Genomic DNA, 9,267 nt, shown 5'->3' on the forward strand with positions numbered 1-9,267 from the left:
TAAATGGTGCATAGATTCTTAAACCCGTGCAATCTCTTTAATTTTGTATCCACTTTTTTAAACTTATTATGCCATTGACTTTGTTGTTTTCTGTTATTTATACTGTATACATTTTTTTCTCTTGTATCTTGTATCTAAAACCTGTCTATGTACGTGTTTTTGTACAAGCTGTACCAAATGAATTGCCCCTGGTGAGATAAATAAAGTTGTTTCAATTGAATTTAACAAAACGTGCCAACAGAAGCTTGTGTTGAAAACTAAAACCCGATAATAGCTAAGATGCTACTGTTAGCTGTAGCATCTCATTTCAGAATATCGCATTTTAAAAGGTTAAAAAACATAATGAGCTTTCTTTCCCACATTATTACTGACAGGTGGGTAACTTCAGGTTCTAATGTGGAAACTAATCTTTGTCTTACAACATGTCTCTTTTTCTTCATGTGGTGTTTAAATGTCCCTTCATTTCTTGGCCATTTCCTGCTGCATTTGTTTACAGCACAAAGAAATCGTGCTCTAGGGCACAAAGGGTGAAAGGTCAATGAAACAACCCAAAAAAGGCTGGTTGGGGGTTGGTTCCAGACGCATGAATCCTCTTCAGGAAAAGGAAAAGCCAAATAAAGGCACATCACAGGAAGAGAGGGAGGAAGGACGAGGAGCAACATCCTGGTTGGAGGAAGAAACAACGTTCATGGTTTTAATTTGACCAAGTTGTCTCAGTCATGTTTAAATGTTGGAATCACACAGTATCATAACTAACACGACAGTGGCATGCTAATGTGTAACACTCCTTAACATTTCTGTGTTCAACATGTGTGTGTGATTTAGTTTCGCTGTGTCATTTTTAGTCCACAGCTGTGCACATATCCACGTCTTTCTCAACACACACACATCTTCTTGTCCCAGATAACGAGCCAATAGCATCGGTGAGGCGGGCTCCAACAAACTGAAAGCATGAAGACATAAGGTTTCTGTCACTTTGACCCTGCACCCGACCAGGACCCATTCATTCACCATGATGTTCTTATAAACAAGCTTCTTCCCTTCCTAAACATCAGCCTGAGCAGCCCAGCCCTGCCTCCTGCTGTCCCCCTCCAGCACACACACACACACACACACACACACACACACACACACACACACACACACACACACACACACACACACACACACACACACACACACACACACAAAACACCCATCTGCGTCTACTCCTCTGACCTTGCATCTGGCCTGCCATGAACCATATCTGCGCTCAGTACGAACACACATGCGCGCACACACACACACACACACACACACACACACACACACACACACACACACACACACACACAATGGAGTATTAAAAATTAAAAAACACGATATTGTTCACGCAGTGCCAGAGCACAGTGGTCACGGTGAGAGATGTGAACTCTCCTCAGCTCAGCACAGACACCAGCTTGAAACAACAAAAACAAAAGCAAATCGGCTTCTGAAAGAGATTTTTTTTGTAAGGAAAGGAAAGACAGGAGTTAAATCGTTGGTGGGATGAAAAGGATGTTTTTGAAGAAGAAAAATCTTTTTGTTGGAAGCTAGCACATCAGCTGTTGCTCAGTGGAGGATGTGAAAAGAAAAAAATCTTCTCCCACCATCGAAAAACACATTATCGTTAGTGAACTGAGATCTTTATGCCGTTACAGCATCATCGGCAGCGTGAACATGGGCTGAACGGTGCGAGTGTGCGTCCCTGTATGTGCAGCTTTTGAGTTACATAATCATCCCCGATATCACACCCCGGGTTTACTGTGCATTCAGCTGCTGGCCATGTGGGCTACGGGATCTGTTTGTTGCATTGACGTGATGCATGTGACACCGAGATGACAATTAAACACACACACGCACACACGCACTCACACAGTGCAGACAGGAAACATCTGGTGCATCAACGATGTAACAGCTATGATGCAATGTTGGCCTTTTAGTGTCAAAACGCACAGCTCGTGTCACAGACAGTATGTGAATACAGACACACAATCTCAATAGCACACACACTGACACCAACAGTGAAGGAATTCGTTCATTCATTAATCAGAGAACTCATGCAACTATTTTGAGGACTGCTTCATTATTTGAGTCACTTTTCAAACAAAAATAATTTTTTTCTGCTTCTTTAATGTAACGATTTGCCACCTTTCTTTGGAAAAAACAAGGCTTTTCAAGATAGGATCATTATTTACAGGAATTTAGACAAAACAATAATTCGACCGATGGAAAAAATCATCGGCAGATTCATCAGTTATGAATCCAGCTGTCAAGTCACAGCCCTACAGGGAAATGTGCAGCTGCAGGAGCACATGTACAACAAGACGCCCAGAGGGGACATCTGTCTTACTTGTCCTCAAAAATACAGTTTTAAAAAGCTGAGTTGTATTATATATGAACCTGCACATGTATGCCTGAGCCTGACTGTAAGAGCCTGCCTGTTTGCATCCAGTTCTTTGTCTGTCTGACTGTGTGCTGCTTAATTGTGCGTGTGTGTGAGGAGCATGAGGAGTGTGTGAGGGAGGATGGGAAGGAGGCTGGCTGCAAAGATGTGGAGTCCATTGTGTGTCCGACAATGAAGAGATCGAGTCGACAGGAGTCCTGTGGCTCTCTCAATGGAGGTATTAACATCTGGGGCCAGAGGGCTGCAGTGTGTGTGTGTGTGTGTGTGTGTGTGTGTGTGTGTGTGTGTGTGTGTGTGTGTGTGTGTGTGTGTGTGTGTGTGTGTCTTTGTTGCAACTGTCCTGGATTTTCAAGGCTTTCTTTCCATCCTTGTATTAATGCAGATGTCAGAACAACTCCTCCGAACAACCACATTGCTTTTACAACTTATGTCCTCGTAACCTGCTTCATCCTTGTACAATCTACTTTGTGCATTTATGTGAAGCAGTGTTTGAATTCTTAAGGGTCTGTGAACTACACAAACTAAAAGGTGTGTAATTGAACTTTGTAAGGATCCTTCTCCACTGCGTCCCCACCACACTGCAAAATGTCAACCTGCGGCTAAATGCTAAAGCTGCATTTTACTAGAATATGACTTTCATTAATCTTCGCAAAGGACACGGTGATGCACGCACACGCACACACACACACACACACACACACACACACACACAGACGAGTCGCCCACAAAGTTACAGAGAGACAGAAATCCTATGACAAACTAAAATTACAACAGAGAGCTGATCCTTAAGTGCAACAACGCTCATATGAAGTCATCCTCCCTCCTCCTCCACCCCACATGGCTCCTCCACTATCACACCCACATCCTTTACTGTAGCTTGCAGGGCCACGCTCCCCCTGTACTGACTGTTATTTAACTGGCAGTGGCACCATCCAGCTTGTAAAAAAAAAACACAGGAAAAGGAAAAACAGGCCGGACCCCCTCCAGCCCTCCTCCACTCCTCCTCCTCTTCCGAAAACTACCACGTCTTCACACAAGCCCATGCTCCCTGTCCAGTGTGGACGCCTGCCCCCTCCTCCCTCCCCAGTAATTACAATAATCACTCAACTGAAGCTAATACTTACTTCATTAAAGCAAAAAAAGAGAAAAGAAAGAAGGAAGGAAAGGGGGTGGAGGATACGGAGGAAAAGCACTCTCAAGTAATATCTCAAGTCTGTCAGAGTAAGAGCGTCACTTTTGAGTGTCATCTGAGGAAACAGGAAATAGATGCGACGGCTTGATTTTGTTTCAAACCTAAAACTAAACATTTTGAAACATCCGCACAGGTTTTCATAAATATGCTGTCGAACTTTGTTTTTGTGGAGAATACTTTGTCATGTCAGCACATCATCTGAAACTATAAACTCTGTGTTCAGGCAGACGACTATAGTTATAGAGTAAGATATGCAATATTGGAATAGAGTTATGGAGTATTTTTTATTTAATTTCACATGCTCTCTACCATTTACTGGTTCTGACTGATCTCGGCTGCTGTAACAAGTGAATTTCCAAAGCGTGGGATTAATGAAGTGTATCTTATGGTATCTTATCTTATCATGTTTTGTGGGTTTTTATGTTTTATGTTGTTATTTAAGGATATGTTGATGTGGATGCCTGTGAAGTTAAACTGACATTTTAAATCAGTGTCTGATGCAACTTACATCATTTCCTTAGTACTGCAGTCTGAGCAGTGGACTAAGACAGTTAGTATACTGCATATGCTGTTTGCAGTTACATGTAATATAACACTGATGCCTAAAGAAATATTAAACACTATCAAACAAAGAGAGGAGCCTTAAAGTTCATCACAGGGCATCTCTCACACACACCCACACACACACACATACACGGAAATAATGCAGGATAATACTAAAATGTGAACAGATGTGAAGTGAGAAGTGGCTGCAGCACTAACACAGTCTCACGAGTGGACAGTGGAGCAGCAGTCTGGTGTGGATCCACAGACTTGATCCCGGTCCAGCAGCTCCTGACCGCACTGCGCTGTGTTTACACTGCGTTTAAATCGCAGATAAAGTTGCACCACGTTGGTGTGAGCCGCACACACACACACACACACGAACTAACCTACACAGCACCTGGGTCATCTGAGCAGGCGAAAGCGTCGCAGCGCAACGCGTCGTATATTTCCAAGAAAAAAACACAGGAGGCTTCGTGGCAACAGTTGGAGATGTGGACTCTCGGGGGTGAGGATGTTTGTGTGCTGCGTTCAGTCCACTTTTAATCCTCACAGCACCGCAGGCACCAGTAGCATCAACGAGGGCTGCAAACTTACCTTATTATTACTGTGATGGTGGGGATGATTCCAGGCGACGCGTCCTGCGCTCTCCTCTCCCCGACACATCCACTATCCTTCTTCTTTCCGTTATCTCGGGCTGGTTCGCTCTCAATCGGAGTTAGAAATTATTCCACATCCTCATCAGTCTCTCTTGAAGTCTCCCTCTGTGTCTCACTTCTCGCCTCTGTTATGGTTTTCTCTGTTTTTTCGGCTGTGAGGCGAATCGAGCCATATGATCCTGTCATTCAGTTTCCACACAGAGAAACTGGCTCTCCGCGCAACTCCCTCCCAAGGCTTTGTAACACGAAACCGGAGGAGGAGGGAGGAGAGAGAAGAAGGGGAGGGGGGGACGGGAAGAGAGAAAGAAGGAAAAAGAAAAGCGTGAATTCAATCCTCTGTGTGGGACGAGCTGGATGGATCTGTCCGCCTCTCCGTGTCCCTGCGCAGGGGAAGTTTCAGCGGTCCGCACCAAACACACAGCGGAGCGGCCGTGGCGCTGCGTGATGTGCCAGTCTCCACTGGAAACGATGTGTGTGCGTGCGTGTGTGTGTGCGTGGAGCTGCAGCGTGTGTGCGCCCCCCAGCCTACTACTCCTGCAGTACGCATCACAGCAGGCACCAGGGAGGATTTCAAAAAAGGCACACAAACAGGTCTCCGCCCAGCAGCCTCCCTGAACAAGGGGCCCCGGCACAGACAGAGCAGGGGGCCCCAGCAGCCACGCTGCCTGATTAAGACAGCTTCATTTGGCAGAGAGCTGTGGTCTGCTTTCAAACAAAGTGCCTCCCAACCTGGGGTCTGACCCCGAGACACCCTGGGGTCGTTTTGAACAGGCACCCACAGGCACATTGTGGAGTCAGGGTGGCCTGGAAAGAGACCATTGTTACACTGGAGCGTCTGGCTCTCCTCCACTTCCTGCCCTACTGAAGTACCAATTAGCAAGGCACCAGCTTCGAACCTAAACTAAGGCTACATCCATACTACAACATTTTTGTTTGAATATGTGCATTTTTATTATAAAACTATCTCTGTTCAGACGAGCATTTTGGCTCCATATCAATCTCAATACCAGTCCATTCTAACACGCCTGAAAAAACATCATGTGACCACTCACGTACACTGGACATGCTCGTGCAGTGATAAACAGGAAGGCATGTGCGTCCCACTAGACAAGGGAATTGTCGCAGATTGCTCAGATAATGGCTCGTCGCCTGCATTGCATGTGTAAACTGGACAGTCAACTCCCCCTCACTGCCCACATTACTGCAACAACACGTTCCTGTCGATACATGCTGGACAACATCAGGAGAATACGTCCCCTTCTCACTGAGAAGGCAGCGCAGGTTCTGGTCCAGGCCCTGGTCATCTCACACCTAGACTATTGTAACTCCCTCCTGGCAGGTCTACCTGCTAGTGCCATCCGACCTCTGCAGCTCATTCAGAATGCAGCAGCTCGACTGGTCTTTAAATTACCCTACCTACTACCTAAATTCACTCACACTACTCTGCTCCTCCGCTCCCCTCACTGGTTACCGGTGGCTGCCCGCATCCGTTTCAAAACACTAGTACTTGCGTACCGTGCTGCGAATGGATCGGGTCCAGTCTACATCCAGGACATGGTCAAACGTTACCCCCCAGCCCGTTCACTCCGCTCTGCATCTGCCAATCGGCTTGTTGCTCCCTCACTGCGAGCTAAACACTCAACAAAATCACGACTGTTTGCTTCATCAGGACAGCAGAAAGTCTACACATCTCCCGCCGCAGACTAAAGACACATCTCTTCCGACTTTACCTTGGATACAAAATAAATAAATAAATATATATATATATCAAAACTATATCTAGTAGTACTTATATGGCACTTACATGAAGCACTTTGTAGTTTGGCTTTATTGAAGAAAATTGTACTTGCTTAATTTTTGTTGTTCTGGGTTTGTACCCTCATGGTTGAATGCACTTATTGTAAGTCACTTTGGATAAAAGCGTCAGCTAAATGAAATGTTATGTAATGTAAACAGTTGTAACATTATAAAACACAGAATGTACCTGCACAACAGGGTCAGCAACGCTTTTAATTGATTAGCTATGTTGCATTCTACACTGGTAGTCGAGGCCAATGCTGGTTGTTTTCTTCCTGAAGGGGTCATGTGATGGGAGTGTCTACGTCATTGTTTCCAATGACTAAACGCTGCAGTCGTGTTGACGGCAGACGTAGCCTATTTGTGACAGAATTGATCCATTTTCAAACAACAATGTAGTAGTATGGATGTGGCCTTGTGCTGTCCCTCTGTAGCAGAGAAGAATATTCCACAAGGGATCAATACAGCATTAATACAGCCATTTTATCATTTAGCCTCACTGTTATTTGACTGAACTGAGAAAAATGCAACCAAGGATAACAAAAAAAAATCTGTTGTTTCTGAGTCTTTGATCCATTTTCTCAGGGAGACTTTGACTAAATGTAACTTGTATCTATTCTTTTCATTTTTTGGGGGGGTTCTTTCTCTCATGAAAAGATCAATAATCTGATTTTATTAAATGCAGGGTTTGAAGCCTGAAGCATCTTTTCGACATGACAGCAGTCTGCACAAGGATCTCCCTGTTTCGAGGATATAACTTCATTGATTGCTCTCAAAGCTGCTTTCCTCTGGATGCCTCCACGTTTAAACTCATAAATGACCCATTTTAACTCGACTTACTCTGAAGGAATAAATAAAGAAGCTGTGACTGCTGGAATACAAAATACACACAGCTAACAACAACATCGTTATAATGTTTTGTTTTTAAACTGGTTGTTTATGGGCCGTGAATTTACAATAGTGGCTAAGTAAGAAACATAATCCTGAGCAGAGCAGAGAGGACAAAAACATGTAATAACACACAAGACTGTGGATTATGATCCAAAGATTAAGTTCGCAGATTAGATGGCAAATATTTGAATGATAATCTCTATGCATTAGCACAGAAAATATAACAAATTATGTTTGTCTCAGTTGATGTAGCTGCAGACACCATGGGGTCTTTTAACCCCAGCACCAATCAATACAGAGACACACGACTGTTTCCCAAAAGAAACATCTACATCTATGTATCACCTGTAATGTCTGTCACTGCAGGAATACACCCAGTACTGAAACCACTGTTTACTATCCTCTGTGACTATTTATCCAGCACCTCTCAGCCTGGCCTGACTGTATATACTCCGTCTGAATTTACACACCGCCTGACACGGTGAAGATAATTTTCCAAATCCTGGAACAGACAGATTACCAAGTAAACAAGGCTGAATTATAATGCTCATAATCTGGGGCAAACATCAGGTTGCAGACGCTCTGGCAAAGATTTATTTGCTTTGGGAGTAAATGAGAGTGGATTTAGGACACTAATTTGGAGTCGGCCTCTCATTCTGCTGTGTGTCAGAAACAGCTCAGTGATGAAAAGGAGAAGTAGCACGGCCTCGGGCCACATCAAGAGACGCTGCAGAGAAAGTGTGCTTGAAAGTTGTGCTGAGTGTGGTAAATATGGCCGTCTAGGAATTTAAATAAAACACACAGCGCACAAGAAATCCCACATAGACCTTGACTGTCCCTCCATATATATATTTTCAGCATCTATTCCAGTCAATAAGGCTTCAATATGCAACCGACTTTGAGGAAAATTAATATGCAGGGATTATTCGCACCCAAGGTTGGATAAAATAGACTTCAGATGTATTATGTGAGGAAGCAGTCATGTGTGAATTTCCATGCCTGACCTCGAGTTCAGTTTGTTATTGATGTACTGTGACGCCCATTCAGCAGATGGCGTGGAATAAATAAGACTTTCAGGATCCCAAACAATTTTATATGATGTTTTTACTTGCTCCTTTAGTCAATTTCCTATATGCTTAGCCAGTTTCACTGCCCCCCCGGGCCTTTTAAAGCCATTCATAAATCCATACTTCTATATACTCTGCAATGCTGGAAATCCTTCAATCCTTCCAAGCAGCAACTGCAGCATCTTTTCATGATCATATATCACCATGTATAATTTATTCTTCAGCTTCAGCTTTTTTGGCTGTATTAAAAAATAAAACTGCCTCTTTGTGATGGGCTGTTCTCTTGTCCTGTGTTGATGCTCTGGAGCTACTTCAGAATATTTATCCCATTGGTGAGTCCTCCTCAAACAGTTCCACAATATATTTTCACTTATTATTGTTTGTGTGCTGGACATTGTGTGCAGGGCTTTTTATAAACAGTCTATGGTGCAGAAGGAAGTTAGAAAACTTTGTGTTCATCCTACCTGGTTTATCCATAATCAAGGTTTTATAGTCAATGTTTTTCCTAGAATGAAACTGAATTTTCTACATTACATGTGTGTGGTTCATATATAAGTTTGAATGATTTACTGAACTGCTGTTATTTTTTCATAGATTGCATGTCAATTATGTCAGAGGTCTGTAAAGCCACCGGCACAATCTTCAGACCCAAATTTCCAACTTTTCAAAATAAAAGCTCTGTAATTAAGCTCA

At 43.6% G+C, this 9,267-nt stretch overlaps 1 protein-coding gene across 1 annotated transcript in view; it reads right to left on the minus strand.

Annotated features, from left to right (window-relative positions):
* The window catches only part of sema4c (sema domain, immunoglobulin domain (Ig), transmembrane domain (TM) and short cytoplasmic domain, (semaphorin) 4C), a 103,320-nt gene extending 98,030 nt beyond the window's left edge, over positions 1–5,290 (minus strand). Inside the window, exon 1 of the mRNA XM_035165755.2 lies at positions 4,758–5,290. The gene's annotated coding sequence lies outside the window, so the exon portion shown is untranslated. The remainder of the gene's footprint in view (positions 1–4,757) is intronic.
* Between the last annotated feature and the right edge of the window lie 3,977 nt (positions 5,291–9,267).

The sequence above is a fragment of the Hippoglossus stenolepis genome, chromosome 9, assembly GCF_022539355.2.
Source record: "Hippoglossus stenolepis isolate QCI-W04-F060 chromosome 9, HSTE1.2, whole genome shotgun sequence".
Classification (NCBI taxonomy): Eukaryota; Metazoa; Chordata; class Actinopteri; order Pleuronectiformes; family Pleuronectidae; genus Hippoglossus; species Hippoglossus stenolepis.